General features: G+C 47.2%; 1 long non-coding RNA gene and 1 pseudogene across 1 annotated transcript in view; both read left to right on the top strand.

The window, feature by feature from the left end:
• The window catches only part of LOC107108360, a 25,588-nt pseudogene extending 22,437 nt beyond the window's left edge, over positions 1 to 3,151 (top strand).
• A 955-nt stretch (positions 3,152 to 4,106) lies between these two features.
• The window catches only part of LOC107108362, a 19,782-nt gene continuing 3,163 nt past the window's right edge, over positions 4,107 to 20,725 (top strand). Inside the window, exon 1 of the long non-coding RNA XR_001482438.1 lies at positions 4,107 to 4,382. This is a non-coding gene — a long non-coding RNA (uncharacterized LOC107108362). The remainder of the gene's footprint in view (positions 4,383 to 20,725) is intronic.

The raw sequence follows: 20,725 nt of genomic DNA, 5'->3' as shown, positions 1-20,725 counted from the left end.
AAGTTTCAGAGAGGTGACTTGCTGTTGCCTGCCTCTGCATCCCGGCCCTGGTATTCCTTGGAGGTCTCTCTTCCAAGTATTCGCCAGGGTCGGACCTGCTTAGCTTCTGAGATCTGATGAGATCGAGCTTGCCTGGGCTATCCAGGTCAGGACAAGACACACACACACACACCCCGATCAGTGTACACCAGTCAAGAACGTGATCCAAAAGATGGTTCTCGAAGAAGAGCAGGATCGCTTCCTGGCCCATAGCTACAGTGGGGCTATTGGGGGCTCTGCCTCCTTCCTTAAAGGGACAGCCCCACAAGACTTTTTGAGAAGAATCAGAGGGGCATGCGTGGCCCCCTGCTTCTTCTCAAAAGCGTGCCCCTCCCCCTCCCTCCTGCAAGATTCAAAGGGCCCTCCAGCTGATGGATGGACCGCGTACTCCCCACCGATTTGCTGAAAAGCCCTTTAAATCTTTCAGGAGGGGAGGGAGAGGAGTGGTCGCCGGCGGTCAGGCTTGGGGGCGGATTGGAGCTGACATAAAAATAATGGCAGCCCCACCAGAAAATTTTTGGCCCCATAAGCCACAAAATCCTGGCCACGGGCCTGCCCCCTGCTCCCATCTGAGTGGAGTTAAGTCAGATTGCGTTGATATTCAAAGGTGCAATCCCAAAGTTTTAGTCTTGGCTTGGGAACAGCAGAAGAGTGGTAAGCATTTGGCAGGGAACTCTCCCCCATGTTGTTCTTTAACACTTGGTGCATCAGGAAACGAGCCATTGCTTTAAATTCATGACCGGGCAAAATGCCGATGTTTAAACAGTTCGGTTGATTGATACAGAGGTGACCATCTCTCTTGACAGAAATACATATTCGATCTACTGTTATCAGAGAATGTTACTGAAGACCTGGGGACAGTTTTCTGATGAGCCCTGCATTGTGGAAATAACATCCAAAGACTTTTTAAAAATCCCCACGTCCTCATTTGGCAGACTCCAGTGGCCTTTAGTAAACCCACATGCACCTTTTCCCTTAGATCCCAGAATCATGGGATTGCATCCAGTAGGCACTCTCAAAATTGGGGTGGAAAGTGTCCATGTTCTCTGTGGATGAGGGGGAAACAAAATGGGGTCTTTGTTTCATTACTTCTGCTCTTCTACTCCATGATGATCCATGAAATTTGACGGACGATTGGCATGGAATGGAATACAGAGAATGGAATACAGTTTGGATGGAAAGAAGGAAATCTACCCAGCCCTAAAGCCCTGAACTGGATGGCCCAGGCTAGCATGCTCTTGTCAGATCTCGGAAGCTAAGCAAAGGTCAGCCCTGGTTAGTACTTGGAAGGGAGACCGCCAGGGGTCATTTCCTGCAGGAGCGCACAGGAGCGGACCTCCGGCAGTAAAGAGACCAGGGGGCGGGCACATGCAACAAGCCCCACCCCCTGATCCCAGCAGCCCTCAGTCAGAGCAAGAAGCAGCCAGGTGAGTTGCAGAGCCCCCACCCGGCCCTCCGGGACTCTAATCTGGAGAACCAGGTTTGATCCCCCACGCCTCCACATGCAGCTGCTGGTGTGCCCTTCGGTCAGTCACAGCTCTCTCAGAGTTGTTCTCTCACAAGCAGTTCCCAAAAGAGCTCTCTCAGCCCCACTTACCTCACAGGGTGTCTGTTGTGGGGAAGGGAAATGAAAAGTCCTTAGACTAACGCAGTGATTCAGCTCTAAGACTTTATTTAAGGTTTGGAACAAAACAAACTAACCAGCTCGCAGGCTGGTTTATATGTGCAACAACGCCGCACCCAAAACACACACACACACAAGTGATTGGCTATTTACAGTGGCTGAGAGTTCCATAGGGATAACAATATTCAGTTGCCAATTAAAATAAAGTAAAAAGGTCCCCAGGGGAGGGAGAAAGGAAAATAGCAGCCTCAGGGGAAAAGGCTGCAATGTGGTTGGGAAAATCCTAATATCCCGGCCCCTGTGGCAGCCACCCAGGCTTTAAGGCAGAATTTCCCAGAACTTAGCAGCAAAACAGGTAATAGAAGGATCAGAGAAAAGATGGGGAATGCTGCTTCCCAACAGCGTGGATAGAGTGCTGTTGTCACAATTGACTCACAGCTTCTCTGCCCCTGGGGTTTTGAAGGCCAGAGGTGAGAGGTGAGCAGAGGTGGTTTTGCCATTGCCTTCCTCTACATATCAACACAGGGGAAAAGGCTGCAATGTGGTTGGGAAAATCCTAATATCCCGGCCCCTGTGGCAGCCACCCAGGCTTTACGGCAGTATTTCCCAGAACTTAGCAGCAAAACAGGTAATAGAAGGATCAGAGAAAAGATGGGGAATGCTTCCCCACAGTGCCGTGGGGAAGCAGGAAAAAAGCCCTGCTTCCTAACAGCGTGGATCGAGTGCTGTTGTCACAACTGACTCACAGCTTCTCTGCCCGTGGAGTTTTGAAGGCCAGAGGTGAGAGGTGAGCAGAGGTGGTTTTGCCATTGCCTTCCTCTGCATAGCAACATAGGCCTACCTTGGTGGTCACCCATCCAAGTACAAACACCACGTCGCTGTCTGTCGTTTATCCATGTGGCTACCCACTACATAACACAAGTCCAGAGGAGTTCAGGCTGAGTCTGGCTATTCAGGCTGGAATAGCCCCAGGTCACTCACTATGGAGGGGGGGGGATGTTGCCAAGCGCTTGTAGAGTGGTGGGGAATTGAGAGGGGAACAGGCATCATGTCAACACTGCAACCAGTGTTCCCTCTAAGCCGAGTTAGTGTGAGCTAGCTCAGTTTTTTAGCCTCCGGCCCACACATTTTTGTCTTAACTCAGGAAGGACGGCTCCAAACTAATTTATGCAGTAGCCAAGTCGCTCGCTCACAACGTTAATGCCAGTAGCTCACAAAGTAGAATTTTTGCTCACAAGACTCCACAGCTTAGATGGAGCATTGATTGCAACCTCGCTGCTGGCTCAGACCTGAAAAGGTCATCTGTGTGATATTCCAGGATTCCACCAAAACAAGTTGGGTGGAATTCCAGAGTGTCGCACTGATGTCACTTCTGGGCACACAGGGCAGGTGCCTATTTTGTATGTCCCCACCCCCTACAACCGGCCCACGCTGAAAACGACTATCACCTCCACCAACACATTAAATCTACTCTTGCACAACCCCTAGGCCAGCATGCCAAGGTTTGCGTTTTTCTCCAACTTAACCACAACCCTTCTTCGGGGCTGGGCCTAATCAACTGAACAATGAGCCCACCTCAGCAGGGTGGGTGGGATACAAATTGAAATAAGTAAATAAATAAATGTTGTTCCTTGTGGCACCTTGCACTTGAATGCTACTTCATCACTGCCCCGGCAATGGGAGGTGGTGGAGTCTTGAATTGAGGTCATGAATTAGATTGTTTACATGACGTTCCCAGGCAGCGGGCCATAAAGGCGTCTGGAACTGAAGTCTGGTTGAAGTCCTCCGTCTGGTTTTGAAACAGGATTGGGGGAGACAGAATCCCTTTTTAAAGCTGCCCTGATTCACACGTGGTAGAAAAAGAGGATGAAGTGGTGCGATCTCATCTTGGAATGTTCCCCATCCCCACGCGAAAACAAACAACAAATCCCTGCAGGTAGAAAATCAGCACAAGAAGAAGCAAAGAGAAGCGATGCAACTCTCGTCTTCAGTGCCGGTTTCTTCCTTTCCAGGGAATGCTTGGATGTTTGTTTTTGCATATGTGCATGTGTGTGCACCTGGGAGTCATGGGGACCGCTGGTGACTGACCCCTACTGGTTTGTTTGCTTTTTTAAGCGAGGGAACATTATTTTGCATTTATGCTGTTAACCGCCCCGATCGCCGGGGAAGGGAGGGGGGAAAATCGAATGAAATAAATCCACAAATATCCGCTTGAAGTGGAGCGGCCGTCCTTTTCTCCCGCCGGCACATCCGACCCCCGAGTTCCCCTGGCAGGTGTTCACGTGCAAAACACGCTCGCCTCGCTCTCAATCGAGCCTTCTCTCTGGCGAGGGGGAAGCGAGACGCCTAGACCAGAGCAGCCGCTTCCTGAGCACCAGGACCAATGGCGAGGAGGCTCCCCACCCGAGCCCTCCCCCCTCCCACTCGTCCGCTCGCTCGCAGCCTCGCTCTCTGCCTGCTCCGTCACGTGGGAAGAGAGCCCCGGGGTCCTCCCAGTAGCTGCCGCGCTTCCGTGCACAGAATCGCGGCAACGGCGTGGGATCGCGGCAGGGCGATTGCCGTTCCCGTCGGTCGCTGCCCTTTTCCCTCTCTCCTCCGGCTGTCTTGGAAAGGAGCTGGGCCGGATCTTGTCCTCCTACAACCATGAAACTCTTCGCTGGGTTTTTCCTCCCCGGGCTGTGGCTGGTGCTCCTGTCTTGCAGTTGTCGCGTGTACTCGGGTGAGTAATCTTGGGACGCCCCCCCCCCAAAAAAAAACACCCCTAAAAGCTTTAAAAGGGGAAAGTTTTGACTTCTATCCTCCAGCCCCGTATCACATTTTTAAGCTGTTGCTTTTGCAAATTAGTCGGGTGTGTCCATTGCAGATAGCTGATCCGTCGCCCCATGTGGCTCCAGAGCGGGGAAGCCCATCTTTCGCATGTACGGAAACTCATGCTGCGATCAGTCGTGCGCTTGGCGTTGAAGGGTGCTCCTGGGCTCGAGTTTAATCGTGGGTTTAAACTTTAAAGGGCGCTCATAGAAACAGCAGATCTCTGGCCATGTTGTGGTGCCACTCTGAACAAGGCACCGGGTGCCCGAGAGGCTCTGGATCTGAAATAGTAATATCATTCACACAGTCGTTATTAATCTGAAGGGCCTCGTTGTGCAACGTGAGGGCGATTGCGTCGCATGTGGCTGGGGCTGACGCTGAGGTTTCTTTCTTTGCAAGTTTTTGTTGCAAATAGGTCTCGAATAGACTGAGGGCGCTGAGGGATTTTGTTCACTGTCGTGGTGCCTCTGTGTTGGATTTGTGGCAGTGTCTGTAAGCAGAACGTCTACACACACACATACCCCCTTTTAAGAGACTAAAATAAGACTGGAGACTAGTTGTTGCATTCCGGTCCGTGGAGGCCTCTCTGGAAAAAGCTTGATTTGGCAATCTCGTTTAAAAATCAAAGCATGGGCAAGATGGTGTAAACAAGGCATGTCATCCTGAGGCAAAGTATTTACATGGAAGTAAATCCTGTTGACTTACAGGGCCAACTTAGGCTACACTCTTCCTCTACTTACTCTACCCTGGTTTTGTTACATTTTTCCTTGTTTAAGTGTCCAATGAGACACTGAATGGGAAGGATGGTCTTCTAGGTTGCTACAGGCCCTCCAGTGGCCTACTAAATTTAAATCAAGGCTCTGCTTTTAAGGGAAAGAATGATTGTTATGACCTAACAGCATGGAGGAGCTGTGGCTCCATGGTAGAGCATCTGCCTGACATGCAGAAGGTCACAGGTTCAATTTCCAGTATCTCTAGCTGAGAGGATCAGGTGGAAGTTAATGTGAAAGACCCTCTGTTTCAGACCCTGAGGAGCCTCTGCCAGTCTGAGAAGACGATAGTGACCTTGGGGACCAATGGTCTGATTCAGTATAAGGCAGATTCATATATGTCCAGGCATAATGTATAAAGTATGCTAAGAAAACAAGGCCCCTGCCCTGAGCAGGTTGTAGTCTAATTTTTGAAGGAAGGAAGGAGAAGAAAAGGAAGAAAATGGTTAAAAGAATATTGGCAACTTTAGCATACATATATTCAAGCTCATCTGCCTAAATGCCTTTTGTTATCCTTCCTCCTTTCTGGGAGTTTAGGCCAGTAGATACAGTTCTTTGATTCTATCCTCCTTCGAAACCTGTGGGGTAAGTTTAGGCTGACGGGCAGTGACGGGTCCGAGGTGTCATAGCCAAATGGGGAACCGAACCCCAGATCTCCTCAGTCCTAACCCAACATACAAAGCACCACGCTGCACAGGCTATTCTGGTAAGTTCAGCAAGAGAAACGCTAGGCCTCAGTATATGGCAAAGACGAGAAGCCCCTGCCAGTGGTTGAAAGGGGCCTTTTGGAAAGCATATTCAGTCCTTGGCACCCTACCTGACAACCTCATGCTGAGGTCATGTGTTGTATAGCTCTGAAGCATTTGTAGCTGGTGGTACCTAATGTAGAGCACCCGTGAGATTGTTGGGTGGTTGATCCCTCGGATCGGGCACTCTCAACAATGCAGAAGTTGGCTTTCTCTGTTCAAGATAAGGCAGGGTGGTATAATTTTACACAAATCAATAAAGTGGCGTTTCAGGCTTTATGTTATCTCTCCCTGAGCATCTGCTTTTCTTGCCCCTTGAGAAAGCAGAGGCAAATTGTTAAATGTTTAATGGAGAACGAATAGTTCAGATGTCAGGAGCCCGGTAGCACCATCCCCCTGAGATATATAGCGCTAGTCACGTCTTCTGCAGAAGTTCAGAACTTATTTGGAAACAGATTCAAAATGATACATAGATGCACCAGAGCTAATTTATGACCTCCTCTCAAGGATGGAGCTAGTTATTATGGTAAACACATTACTGCGGTTGCAGTGTGGTGTAGTGGTTAAGAGTGTCAGACTAGTATCTAGAAGACCCAAGTTCGAATCCCTGCTCATGCCATGGCAGCTTGCTGGGTGATCTCGGCCAGTCGCACAGTCTCAGGCTAACCTACCTCACAGGGTTGTTGTGTAGATAAAATGAAGGCGAGGACAATGCTGTAAGCCACTTTGGGTCCCCATTGGGGAGAAAGGGGAAGTATAAATGAATGAAATAAGCAAACAAAAACACCCCCACAAGTTCTCTGCTTCATAACGGTTGAGTGTGCACATCCTTGGATATTGTGCTGTCTCCTTGCTGCCCCAGTCCTCCTTCCCAAGCCCCAAGAACAGATTGGATCTGTCATAACCAAAATGCGCACCTGCTGGGCTGTAGTTCAATGGGAGAGTATCTGCTTGGCATGCAGAAGGTCCCAGGAACAGTCCCAGTTAAAAGACTCAAGTGGTAGGTGATGTAAAAGGACCTTTATCCAAGACTTTGTTGAGCCTTTATCCAAGACTCTGGAGAGTTACTGCCAGGCAGAATATATAAGCCTGATCTAGAGCCAGCATGGTATAGTGGTTAAGAGCAGCGGACTCTAATCTGGAGAACTGGATTTGATTCCCCACTCCTCCAAATGAAGCCAGCTGGGTGACCTTGGGTCAGTCACAGTTCTCTCAGAAATCTCTCAGCCCCACCTGCCTCACAGGGTGTTTGTTGTGGGGAGGGGAAGGGAAGGAGATTGTAAGCTGCTTTGAGACAATGAGGCCTGCTGGGTGACCTTGGGCCAGTCACAGTTTATTTTATTTATTTATTTTATTCAATTTATACCCCGCCCTCCCCGCTACGTGGGCTCAGGGCAGCTTACAGGAGGCATACGCCAATATAAAACATACATAAAACCATTTAAAATCGCTATAATACAATAACATTATTAACAAGTTATTAACAAAAGTGCTCTAGATGTTCGACATGATATTTCACAAGATGGTGTATTTCACTGCTCTATCTACTCGGCATCATCTGCTTCGGGAAACACTGATGTTCCCTCCACCAGGGCCAGGTTAAGATGGAACAGTAGTGATGGTAGTGGCGGCCCCTACTCATACGCCTGGTGGAAGAGCTCCGTCTTACAGGCCCTGCGGAACTGTACAGCTCTCTCAGAACTCTCTCAGCCCCACCTGCCTCACAAGGTGCCTGTTGTGGGGCGGGGGAGGGAAAATTGTAAGCCACTTTGAGACTCCTTGAGGTAGAGAAAAGTGGGTTATAAAGACCTACACTCTTGTGTATACTGTATACTGTAATTTTTGTTCTTGTACACTACTGCATGTAGTGGCCTGATGCTGTAGAAGGCAGCTGTGTGTGTATGGTAGAGCAATATTCAGTGACGTTGAGATGAGGTCAGTATCCAGTGAGCCTTGCTTAGCATTGGTCATTATGATGCACAATATTTCCATTCATCCCACCTCCCTGCTGTTGGCATCCAAAAGTGTGGTGGGACAGTGCAAAATACCAAGCCATGGTGAGAAGAAGTCGATGTTTTGGAAAGGAGACAACAGGACATACATTGGGGGGCTGGGTGGGGTTACAGCTTTGCATTCATTGTAGGGTCTTCCAAAAATCAGGTTGTTTGGAATAATGTAGAGAATCTCAGCTTTCATTTGGGAAAGGCGTATTCAAGTCCTGGTAGTCGTTGGAAGATAAACACAAGTTTGAATATGTTTAGACAGGTTTAAAAATAGAATGAGGCTTCCAAGTGGTGTTTGCGTCTCCTAGTTCCCTGGCCCTCTGCTTTTCCACGCCTGTCCTGGACTTCCCATATATTTCCTTGCTGCCCCAGTCCTCCTTCCCAAGCCCCAAGAGCAGATTGGACCTGTCATAACCAAAATGTGCGCTTGCGTGGCTGTTTGACAAAGTTGTGAGTTTGCATATTGGAAGAAGGCAGCCTAGGAACCACTCTCTTTGTCCTGTATCTTTCATTCTTTCAGGAAATTATTAAGCCAACATTTTTATACTGTAATTTTTGTTCTTGTACACTACCGCATGTATTTCAGGGGGGACATGTATAATTTTTACAAAAGAATCAGATTTTTAATGCTTCGAAGAGATTTCTAAAGTGGCCAAACGAATGGAGGGCAAAGTTTCTGAATCATATAACACGGCAGGCTTTGCCTGCCAATTCCCCCCCCCCCTGTTTACATGATTATATATTTATTAAAATATTTATACCCTAAACAGTCAAGGCAACTTATGCTATTAAAAGTCACAGAAAACAGTTAAAAATAGATAGCTGTTGTGTGCCGATAGTGTTCCTAAGGTTGCTGTGTACTAGTTGTTCCCTCACTCAGGGTATTCTAGATGGAATCAAGCAGGGCCTATGCATTTTCCCTCCTAGCTCATTCTTTATTTAATGGGCTCAGGGAGGTCAGTGTAGAGAACATTAAGAGAAGCTGTGTTGGATCCGGCCAATTGCCCATCCAGTCCAACAGTCTGTGTCACACATTGGTCAAAACCCAGGTGCCATCAGGAGGTCCACCAGCAGGGTCAGAACTCCAGAGGACCTCCCACTGTAGCCCCCTGAGCACCGTGAATATTGAGCATCACATAGATGTGTTCAGGAGATGCTGTAAGGAAGCATTATTTTCTCTGGGCTTTAAAGGGACTATCATTTTATTGAGTGGCTTGAATCACCCAGACTTAGACCAAGCTCATGAGAGCATGGAACGTAAGGATGGTCAGCCATAGTTAGTACTTGGATGGGAGACCACCAAGGAAGTCCAGGGTTGCTATGGAGGGAAAGGCAGTGGCAAGCCACCTTGAAAACCTCTTGAAGGGCTGCCATACGTTCATAGAATCATAGAGTTGGAAGGGACCTCCAGGGTCATCTAGTCCAACTCCCTGCACAAGACAGGAAATTCACACATACCTCCCCCTCCACACCCCCAGGGACCCCTGTTTCATACTCAGAAGAGGACGGGAAAACCCTCCGGAATCCCCGGGCAAACTGGCCCAATGTGGCAATCAGCATTTCCCTAAGCGCTGAGGGCCACCCTTCCTGCCCTCCCTCTCAAGAGCGGCCCAAGTTCACAGAATCAGCAGCATTGCTGTCAGATGGCCCTCGAGGCTGTTTGCAACCTGATGGCACATAACCAGTGCTCCCTCTAAGCTGAGTTAGTGTGAGCTAGCTCACAGTTTTTTAGCCTCCGGCTCACACATTTTTGTCTTCGCTCAGGAAGGATGGCTCCAGAGCAAACTTAATTGATGTGGTAACCAAATCGCTCGCTCACAACTTTAATGCTGGTAGCTCAGAAAGTAGAATTTTTGCCCACAAGACTCCACAGCTTAGAGGGAGCATTGCACATAACTATTATTTATTTATTGAAAACATTTCTGTCCTGCCTTTTCACCCAAATAAGGTCCCCAAAGTGGCAAACATCAAAACATTTCGACATCAAAACAATGCTTACAATAAAGTATATATAAAATAATTCAATAAAACATATAAACACACATAAAACCAAACCCAGGAAGGAGGGCCAATAACAATGATGGGGGTATGCCAAGCAAAACAAAAAAAATCTTCCATCTGCTTGTGGAAGATAATAGAGGGAGTCAAATCTCCCTGGAGAGGGAGTGCCAAAGTTTTGGCACCACTGTAGAGATGGCCCTTTATTTATTTATTTATTGAGACTTGTATCCTGTTGTCCCCGCATTGTAGGCTCAGGGCGGGTACCAACATATAGATCTGCAGTGAGTGCTGATTTACAATGAAAACATATTATAGCAATCCATTTAAAATCAATAAAACCACCAACACACTAAAACGACAATGTACCTCAACAGATACTATTGTGGTCTCAATCCAACTTTTAGGATCTGCAGTAACTGGAGGGGAGGCCAGATCAAAGTGGATGGCTGCTGCCTCTAAAGACCTGGCGGAAGAGCTCCGTCTCGCAGGTCCTGCAGAACTATAACAGGTCCCACGGAGCCCTGATCTCATACAGTAGCTCATTCTACCAGGCAGGGGCCTTGAAAATCTCTTTCTTCGGTTGCCACCCGCTCCAGTCAGTTGTGCTGTCTTGGCTGGCTGCCACAGAGACCACACACTGGAAGCTTGTAAACACAGTCCGGAATCAAGGTCAGTCACAGAGCCAAAAGTCAAAGAGCTGGGAAGTCAATTCAAGGATGCAGGTGGTAAAAAGCAGCTGCTACACACATGCAGGAGCAGGTCTGAGTGAGCAAAGTTGCTGCCACATTGAACCAGGTGCACTGAGTGCTTTTGAGCAGGTCCTTCCTTCCCTGGGGTTGAGTCTGCAAAGGCTTACAGCTCTTCCCTCTGCCTCTGCAGAAGCTGAAGTCTGGCACTCCTTCTTCGCTCCTGCATAGTCAGCCTCTGGCATGCCCTACGTCTGGGGCACTCAGGAGAACTAGGTGGGGAGTCTGGCCTCGGGGTGTCTGCAACTGGGGGTGCTGGGCCAGGCTCAGGATTGGCCTCTCCTTCTGGCTGCACCTCCTGTGCAGCTGCTGGGGACTCTTCCTCCTCAGGTATTGTTGAGGGTTCTTCTTCTGGGCTGACTCCAGAGGAGGCTGGGTTGCTCCCTGCCTCTTCCTCATCTGAGGAGTCGTCAGCCTCAGCAGACCTAGTACCCATGACATCAGTATTCTGGCAGCAGCATTCAGTATCAGCTGTAACGTCTGGACTGTCCACATGGAGCACATTGCAGTAATCTAACCTAGATGTTACCTGGACAGATGCCACATGGCAAGATCTTTCCCTTCCAGGAAGGGCTGCACCTGGCTCACCAGCCAAAGCTGGTGAAAGGTTCCCTGGCCACCTCAGCCACCTGTTTGTCCAACTGGAGGTCCGAGTCCAGGATTACCCCCAAGCTACAAACCAGTTTGGTGTAGTGGCTAAGAGCGGCGGACTCTAAACTGGAGAACCGGGTCTGATCCCCCACTCCTCCACATGCAGCCAGCTGGGTGACCTTGGGTCAGTCACAAGTTCTCTCAGAGCTGTTCTTTCAAGAGGAGTTCTGAAAGAGCTCTCAGCCCCACCTACCTCACAGGGTATCCGTTGGGGGGGAGGAAGGGAAGGAGATTGTAAGCCGCTCTGAGACACCGAGTGAAGGGCGGGGTCTAAATCCAACTCTCCTTCTTTTCCTTCGGAGGGCAACACCACCCATACAGGAGATATCCCAGTTCCTGGGTCAGACCTTCCCCCCCAACAGTAGCACCTCTGTTTTGTCAGGATTAAGCTTTAGCTTGTTAGCCCTCCTCCATCCCAAAACTGCCTCCAGGGACCTGTTCACAGTTTCCACAGCCTCCCTGGGATCTGCTGGAAGTGCAAGACAGAGCCAAGTGTTACTTGCATATTGGTGGGTGCATAGCCCAGACCTCCAGATGTCCTCTCCCAGCAGCTTTATGTAGAAGAAAAAGAAGAAGAGATTGGATTTATACCCCACCTTTCACTACCCAAGGGAGTCTTAGAGTGGCTTACAAACTCCTTTCCCTTCCCCTCCCCACAACAGACACCCTGTGAGGTAGGTGGGGCTGAGAGAGCTCTGACAGAAACTGCTCTTTTTCAAGAACAGCTCTTATCAGAACTATGGCTTGCCCAAGGCCATCCAGCAGCTACAATTGGAGGAGTGGGGAATCAAACCCAGTTCTCCCAGATTAGAGTCCGCGCACTTAACCACTACACCAAACTGGCTCTCATCTTTATGTAGATGATCAAAAGCATGGGGAGCAAGATGGAACCTTGGCAGAACCCCAGAGGCCAAGGGGCAGAGCAGCAGTCCCTCGGCACCACTCTCTGGAACCAATGATAGCCAGGCCTCAAACCCGATTGGAATGGATCTCTGAAGTTGCCCAGGTTGTGGGCATTTGCAGGGTGGAGAGGGTTCTTTTGACTATCATGGTATTGATTATGTTTTAAATCTGATTTTGTAAGTGGCTTGGAGCTGTGGGAAAGACGGGCTGAGAACATTTTAATAAATAAATAACAGCTGCTTAAAAACAATGGGGACAAAATTTAATTTCGAAAGGCCTTCCTTAATGGAAAAGTTTTGTTTTTAATTCCGCCAGAAGGAACTGTCCACCGTGCAGGGGCGAACAGGTCCCAAATAACAGAAGGGCAGCTGTGAAGGAAACACTCACGTTGGTTTCCACCCAGAAGTGACCTTTGACTCACAAAAATTTATGCTGGAATAGATTTTTGTTAGTCCTCATGGCACCGCTGGACCTCTGTTCTGTTTAGCTTCAGCAAAGTGAAATGGCTACTGTGTGGTAAACTTAGACGGCATCCTATGCAAACTTTTTTGAACCACAGTTGAACAAGTAAAAGTTGAACAAGAGAGACAGTTTGGTGTAGTGGTTAAGTGTGTGGACTCTAATCTGGGAGAACCAGGCTTTATGCTGGAATAGATTTTTGTTAGTCCTCATGGCACCACTGGACTTCTGTTCTGTTTAGCTGCAGCAAAGTAAAATGGCTACTGTGTGGTAAACTTAGATGGCATCCTATGCAAACTTTTTTGAGCCACAGTTGAACATGTAAAAGTTGAACAAGAGAGCCAGTTTGGTGTAGTGGTTAAGTGTGTGGACTCTAATCTGGGAGAACCAGGCTTGATTCCCCACTCCTCCACCTGCAGCTGCTGGATGACCTTGGACAACCCATAGTTCTGTCAGAGCTGTCCTTGAAAGGGCAGTTCTCGAAAGAGCTCTCTCAGCCCCGCCTACCCCTCCCCCTCTGTCGTGGGGAGGGGAAGCAAAAGGAGTTTGTAAGCCACTCTGAGACTCCCAAGTGAAGGGTAGGGTATAAATCCAATCTCCTCTTCTTCTAAAATTGCATTCAGTCAGGCTGCACAAATACAACAGATTTGTTCTTGTTTCCGCTCATTCTAACTACAGCTCTCCTGCTCCCTAAAACTCTAAAGAACTTTTCAGTTGTATTTTACAGCTTCAAGGGAGGGGGTGACATTTTGATAGCTTCCTTTTTTAAAAGAGGAACCCACACCATCTCTACCACTTCCTCTTGCAGATATGTTTTTATGCTCATATTATCACTTTCGCTCCTGGATGCACTCAGAAATAAACATGCACGCATAGGTTAGCATCAGGGTGGATTTCATTGTAATCGATTTGATTTAAGTCATTAGTCAGGAAGACTCGATTTAATCATGGTTTTCTAGCTGGTTGCTAGAACCTTAAATCATATTCACAACTCAGAGATCGATGCAGACTTCATTTTTAGAAAGTACTATATATTTTTTACTTTATTTTGAAACTTTTCAGGTTGGTTTTACAGCCATGACAGAAAATGAAGACACAAATTCAGAGTTTAAGAATTGCAAAACCAAGTGTATCTTCTAGTCCACGGGTTCCCCAACTTTTTTTTGAGCCTGCGGGCACACTGGGAATTCTGAAAGCAACAAAAATAGCTGCAGCAGGACACATAACCAGCCACACAACAATTGCCACAGCTTCACTTCAGTAGCACAGTGTAGATCTTGTGCTGTGATGCCTGCTGCCGCCAAAATAACATTTTAAAAACCCTGCACAGCCAATCGGAAGCTTTGCTGAGCAAAAACCTTACCTGCCCCCACCCACTTCCTCAAAACACTTGGTGAGCCCCAGAAAAGGTCTTGCTGGGCACCGTGGCACCCATGGGGGCCATGTTGGGGACCCCTGTACTAGACCGAACCGAAGTCCTGTTGGGTACTTGGAAAAGATTGACCTTTGAAAATATGATGGTTTTTATTGAGATGCTTAGGGGTCTTTTTTACAATAGATAAATTTAAGAGTTAAAAGTTATATTAGTTCATAAAATTGTTAGCGGGTTAAGAGATGACTTTGTATGCAAGCAAATTTGATGATCTCCTCTCTTGGGTTTTTAGGTAGCAATGGTTATTCTTTTCTTTCTCCATATTTGTAGTTTCCCCTCCCCATTGTCATTGTAGTTTGTAGTCCTTCTGTAAAATGCAATAAAAAAATCCCCTTCGGGGGGCCCAAAATAAAAAATAATAATAATCTTTACATAAATCTCTGGAATAACATGGAATTGGGGCCCTGATTCGTGAATTACTGGAACTCATTTACAAAACCTTCCTTAAGCATTACTCGAAAAATATGTCTCCTATTTCAGAATTGTAAGTCGTAATCCCTATTCCATGATATTTTAGAGCGATAATGTGTTGTAATGAAAAAACATTTCTAGATTGGAGTCCAGTACCGCCTTAAAGACAGACAAGATTTCCAGGGTATAAGCTTTTGAGACTCAACACTCCCTTTGTCAGCCTGACCGGGGGTGTGTGTGTGTGTGTCCAGTTTAATTTTTTTTTTTTAATCTGATGGTTTTAATTTTTTTTTTAAAAAAAAACACATGTATTGTTTATTCATGCTTAATTGGAGTCCAGTACCGCCTTAAAGACAGACAAGATTTCCAGGGTATAAGCTTTTGAGACTCAACACTCCCTTTGTCAGTCTGACCGGGGAGTGTGTGTGTGTCCAGTTTAATATTTTTTTTTAAATCTGATGGTTTTATTTATTTATTTTTTTTAAAAAAACATGTATTGTTTATTCATGCTTGTCCGTGGTTTGAAGGTAAGGAATAAACTGCCACAGATCGTTTTGCCCATTTTTTACGTTAACAAAAAATTGCAGTTCATTTTAAACCCGGGGGGGGGGAGGTAATGAGGACTTTCTGGCTAATTCCTGCCCTGAATAAGGCATGTTTATTGTGTGTGTCTGAATGTGACCTCTGAATCTGCCAAACAACCTTTTTTTTTTGCTGTCAAGTAGCAGGTGACTTTTATGGTTTTCGAGGCTACAGATGTTCCAGAGGTTGTTTGCCGTTGCCTGCCTTCACATCGCAATCTTGGACTTTCTTGGTGGTCTCCCATCCAAGTACTGACCAGGGCCAGCCCTGCTTCGCTTCCAAGATCTGACAGGATCAGGCTAGCCTGGGCTATCCAAGTGAGGACTTGGTTATCATACAGCCTAGTGACTATAGAATAATGTGTGCTGTGAAGAACTGTGTCTGCACTTTTTGTTCCTCTTGCTCAGAGGCAGGAAGAAGACAAAGGAAAGATCATGGGGTTCAGTTCAGTGTATTTCTGCAGTCCTTAGACCAGCCATACAAAAAGTACACCTTTACCAGACCCGTAGCCAGGATTCTGTAATTCAGGGGGCCTTTAAATAAGTCAGGGGCACAAATGTCACAAAATAAAAAAATAAAATTAATTTTTTTAAAAAAAGCTCACTTTTGCAGCGTTCACACTTGGGGAAGAGGTGGTGGGGAGAGTCCTCCAGGCAGCCCAGAGTCAGAAGTCCTCTGGGCGGCCCAGAGAGCCGGAGGCCTGGGGGCTGGATGAAAGTCGTGGGGCCTTGGCAGGAAGTTGGGGGGCCAGGCCCCCAAATGCCCACTGTAGCTACGGGCCTGACCTTTACAATATTCCAAGATTTTAAAATACATCAGTAAAACATTAAAAGCAGATTAAAATTTAGTCTAATATCAGATTACTGATATTACCTTAGAATTTCCGTGATCTGAGTATCACCATACAGAAACTGGCGACTTGGTAGGTAATCTTGGGATTTCTATCAGATAGAAGAAACTCAAGTCTAGCTTTTTCGGAAAGGCCCGAAATGTGTTCAATCAGCAGAGTGATGATTTTATTACGCGCCACCTTAGAATACGGGCATCTAAAAACATGTGCTCTGTAGTCTCAGCCTCCCTTTTAATGGGCAGGTACAAGGCCTTTCTGAGAAAGGAATATTCTTGTGATCATGGGGTTCTTTGTGGGCTGTCACAACATGAAGGTTAGGACCCTGAGCAGGGTACCAGGAAATTCCTGTTCCATATCTTTGCCCAAACACAGGTGGTGGATTTGGGCAGTTCACCTGCAGCCTCTGTAACTGGCAATTTACAATATGAGGGTACTAATCCTGGTCTGCTTTATAGCGTCTTTATAAGGATTATGATGATCAATTATATTAATTGCTTTGAACATCGTGCCTCTCTTGAGCCCCAGTAGAGAATGGCAGGTAACAGATGAAGTAAAAAATAATAAAATAAACAATATATAAATGCTAAGCATTAGAACTGAGCAGGAAATGGTGATTTTTTTTTCAGGAACCATCTTCATCAGCATCAAAAGCCACTCCTTCAAGCTGTTTGTCTTGTAGGAGGGTTGATTAAAATACTCCCCTATACGGGAATCATCGACTGCTCACTCAGAATAGGCTTTGATTACTCTTGTTGGTGTAACTGCGCCCACTGTGTGATCGTTGACTCACTAGGATCATCTGTGGGACCAGTCCAGGGAGCACTGTTGCCTCTGTAGGATGGGTTCATTTGCCATCTGTAACATCGACACTCTGCCAACTTGAACTGGCCATCTAGCTTTGTTAGGTCATCACTTTCAATTTGTGAGCGTTGGTTCGCTGGAAACGGTCCAAGGAGGAGAAAAGAAGGCCTAATCAAGAAGTAACGGTGCCAAAGCAGCAACAGGTTGGGGGAATTGATGGCAGTGAAGAGCTAAGGGGGGGGGGGAGTAAGCGTTCACGCATTTATTTTAATACAATCAGTAACTGTGATTTTTATGTGAATTTAAGATGCATGCGGGGGGGGGGGGGGGGTTTAAAAAAAAAACCTAGGCTCCCTGTGTATTACGAAATAGTTGTACAGGCTTTCAAGTTCCCCAGAATTCATCATCCTGCTGGATGTTCAGCTGAAAAGTGATGTAACTGAGAAAAGGCCGTTTACAGGCATGGTGGAGAAGCGCTTAGTCTGCTACTTGCGGAGTCTTAAAATCAAGTCCCAGAATGTGTTGCAGACCTAATTGGGTTATTTGGGGCTGGGTGCAAAAAAGATTATCGCTATTTGATTGTTTTTTTAACTACGGCTGCAAGAATTCTCTATGCAAAATATTGGAAATTACTGGAGATACCAACAAAACGAGAACTTGTAAACAAAATCTTGGAGGCTGCGGAATTGGACAAATTGACTTTATTGATAAAAGGCGCAACAGATTGGACATTGGAGAATACTTGGTCACGGTTTTATAACTGGTACGACAAACACATGTAGGCAAGCTTGCAGGAGACAGACCAATAGTTTACTAAATGAAATATATACCTGTTAGGATGATAGAGGCAGAAAAGTTGCTTACACAGTTCATGAGAAATTGTTATTAAGGCGGAATAGGTATTAGTATAAATATTGGTAGAATTAAGAATAACCTCCATGTATTTGTTTGTATGTATGTATATGTATGTATATGTTATGATTGTTTGTGTATGTTATGTGGAAAATGCAATAAAATCCTGCCCCTTTGGGGGGGCAGTTAAAAAAACAAAAAAGCAGGTGCTAAGAGGTACCAAAACCTATTAGGGCAGAGAGTCAACAAAATGGCCGCTCTCCTTTTGAGACTGCGACAGATCACTGTTAACCAGATCACTCCCGCAGGCGCAGCACGTCCGTGGTTCCCAGGCAGTGGAGGGTGGTGGAACTGCAGCGGGTCCAGTGGCAGTCCCGTGGATGTAAAATGAATCCTGCCCTGACCTGGATGGTCCAGATTAGCCCAGTCTCGTCCAATCTCCTCAGATCTGTCCCAACATCCTTAATGTCTTAGGAGGTTACAAAATAGAATTTGTGTTGGCAAAAAAACATTCTGGAGGCACTTTAAATACTGGCATTTTCTTCCTGGATGCAAGCGAAGCCGTGAGGCCGGAGGAGAGAGAGATTTTTCAAATGCCATGCAAGTTTCCAAAGAACATTTGAGATATTTGGAAAAGGGTGCATTAGCAGTTGAGCTTAAGGCCCTGCAATTTCTGTGCACCCTGCAGCAACTGGCCACTGACCTCTCTCATCAGGTCTCGGATAAATGCACAATGTCACGGAATACTATGGAAGAAAGAAGGCGTTGTGAATATGCAATATCTTATAGAAAGGGAGTGAGTGAGCAAAGCTGTGTCTGTTGTACTCTAATTGGGGAAGTGCTCACTTTCCCTAACACAAGTAATTAAAGATGATGCCCCAGTTTCATGTGTAAAGCATGAATGCAGTACTTTATTGGACTGTTTGGGTACCAAGTAGCCGGCTGCAAAGGAATCTGAGTCTCCTGTCTTCTTTATTAGAATTGCTAGTTGGCCGGGGTGGGGACGGAAGGACTCCATTGCCTAGAGTTCATGCTGCAGAAATCAGAAGGCAAAAGCTTTACATGGCCTGAAGCTTCCCACTGCTAAAGCAAGAGATGGTTCAAAAGTTGACCACTCTAGCCTTTAACTGGCCGGAAAATAATGTGTCCGCTGTAGCTGTCAACATGAAGTTCGTGTGTTGGTAGGGTTGCCAAATCAGTCTTTGCCGGGAGCAGGGGGCTCCCGGCCGGTGTCGGGTGAGTGCGCGCGCGTCGCGTGCACATCACCCGGAAGTGACGTGGGCACGCTGGGGGCAGGGCCACGGCCATACAAGGGAAAACCATAGAGTTTAATTTGGCAGCCCTATGTGTTGGGGTGGAAGTCGTGCCTGTTGAATATCTGCCTGTCATGCACAGTGCTAAAGGCATAAACCCCAATTTTCAAAATGGCTGTGTTTTCAAGGAGGATATGAGTAAGGAAGCCATGGGCAAGTGTTGGTGTGGGGGGACAGATGGGAGTTGTTTCCTTGCTAGTAGGCCGGCCAGCCAGCAGCGTTCAGGGAACCGGCAACATTTCCGACCATATTTTTCTTCCTTTAAGGCTGCCTTCTTGCACAAGCTTTGTGTATCTGCGTCTCTTATCTGCCTCTTTTCCTCTTTTCTTTGTCTGCTTTATCATTACTGGCATAGAGGATGTCGCCTGCCTTGTTAGATATCCGGGCAGCAAAGGCCACAAAAGTCCCCCGCACAAAAGTGAAATGGTGTCAGCCTCATAACAGTAGAGAAGAGAAATGGACCCATGGCAAACGTAGTCCCTCTTGTTGCAAGCTTCTGTCTGCATTCAGATGAGACAGTCTATGGTCAGTGTCAGGGGTCATTTCGTAGAAAAAGAGCTAGGGGAACTCATTAGCATAACTCATTAGCATATGCCACACCCCCTGACATCAGGGGCCCGGTGGTGGACCTGCAAGGCCAGCGGGAGTGCGAGGAAGCCCCGCCAAGGCCCTCCCTGGCCCCAGGCAGGCGGGGGTGGGGAGAGGTGGGAAGCAACTTACCCTCCCTCTTCTCCTGCCTCCTCCTGGCTGAATGAGGGTTGGAAGCGGGGCAGCCGGAAGCAGGGGGCGGGGCTTCGTCTTGTGCCCCGCCCCCTGCACCTCACCCGCGTTCCCCCCCCCCGAAATGACCTCTGGTCAGTGTAAGGAACGCTCAGTGATTCTGCCAGACATGATCGGTAACACATCCTGGTTGCCTGCATCTTTTCCCCTCACTCTCCATCCCACCTGTCCTCTGCCATATCTGTGGTCCACCAACTGCAAAGGATTGTGCTACTCAAAAAACAAGCAAACAACCCCCCCCCCATGATGAGTGAATCTGGATGGCAACAAAACAAATTCAGCACAAGCTGTGGTTAGCAAACCAACTACCGTCTCCGGTATGAAATCCCGGTTTGGTACAAAGCAACAAGTCTTGGTTTGTTAGACCATCTGCTTTCAGTGACCTTGTGTGGTCTGAGTGGAGGACTTAGGATCTAAGAGACCCAGGTTCAAATCCCTGTTCAAGTCCATTGGATGATGCTGGGGCCCGTTATTTCCTCTCTACCTAACCTACCTCAGAGGGTTGTTTTGGGGCCATGATGGAGGAGTGGAGCACCATACATATTGCCCCGCGCTCCTTGGTGAAAGGGCAGGATAAAAACGTGCTAGATTGCTGTTTTAGCTGTCTAACTGGGCTTTGATTGAGCCACAGTTTGTTATGATGTCCGAGTCCATCCTATGTGTTTATATCAGAATTGCAGAGCCTGCTTCCTTGGTAAGAGCAGTGCAAAGAGATAGGAACATTTCCAGCTATCTGTTGCATGTTGTAGGTGGAAACTGTAAGAATGCTGTTTGCAGAATCATTTGAAACACTGATTCAAAAAAGCTAAAACTAGAATAAATGGTGTTAAGTCGTTAAAGTGCCACTGGGCTTCTGCTTGATTTTGGGATGATGGCTCGGGGGTCCCCAACGTGGTGCCCAGGGGAGCGAGCCATGGCTCCTGCCGACACCTTTTAGAAAGTGGGGGGGGTGGG

The sequence above is a fragment of the Gekko japonicus genome, unplaced genomic scaffold (assembly GCF_001447785.1).
Source record: "Gekko japonicus isolate JY-2015 unplaced genomic scaffold, Gekko_japonicus_V1.1 scaffold3051, whole genome shotgun sequence".
Taxonomy (NCBI): domain Eukaryota; kingdom Metazoa; phylum Chordata; class Lepidosauria; order Squamata; family Gekkonidae; genus Gekko; species Gekko japonicus.
Note: the sequence above shows the minus strand (reverse complement) of the source record. Positions and strands in the feature narration are given on the sequence as shown.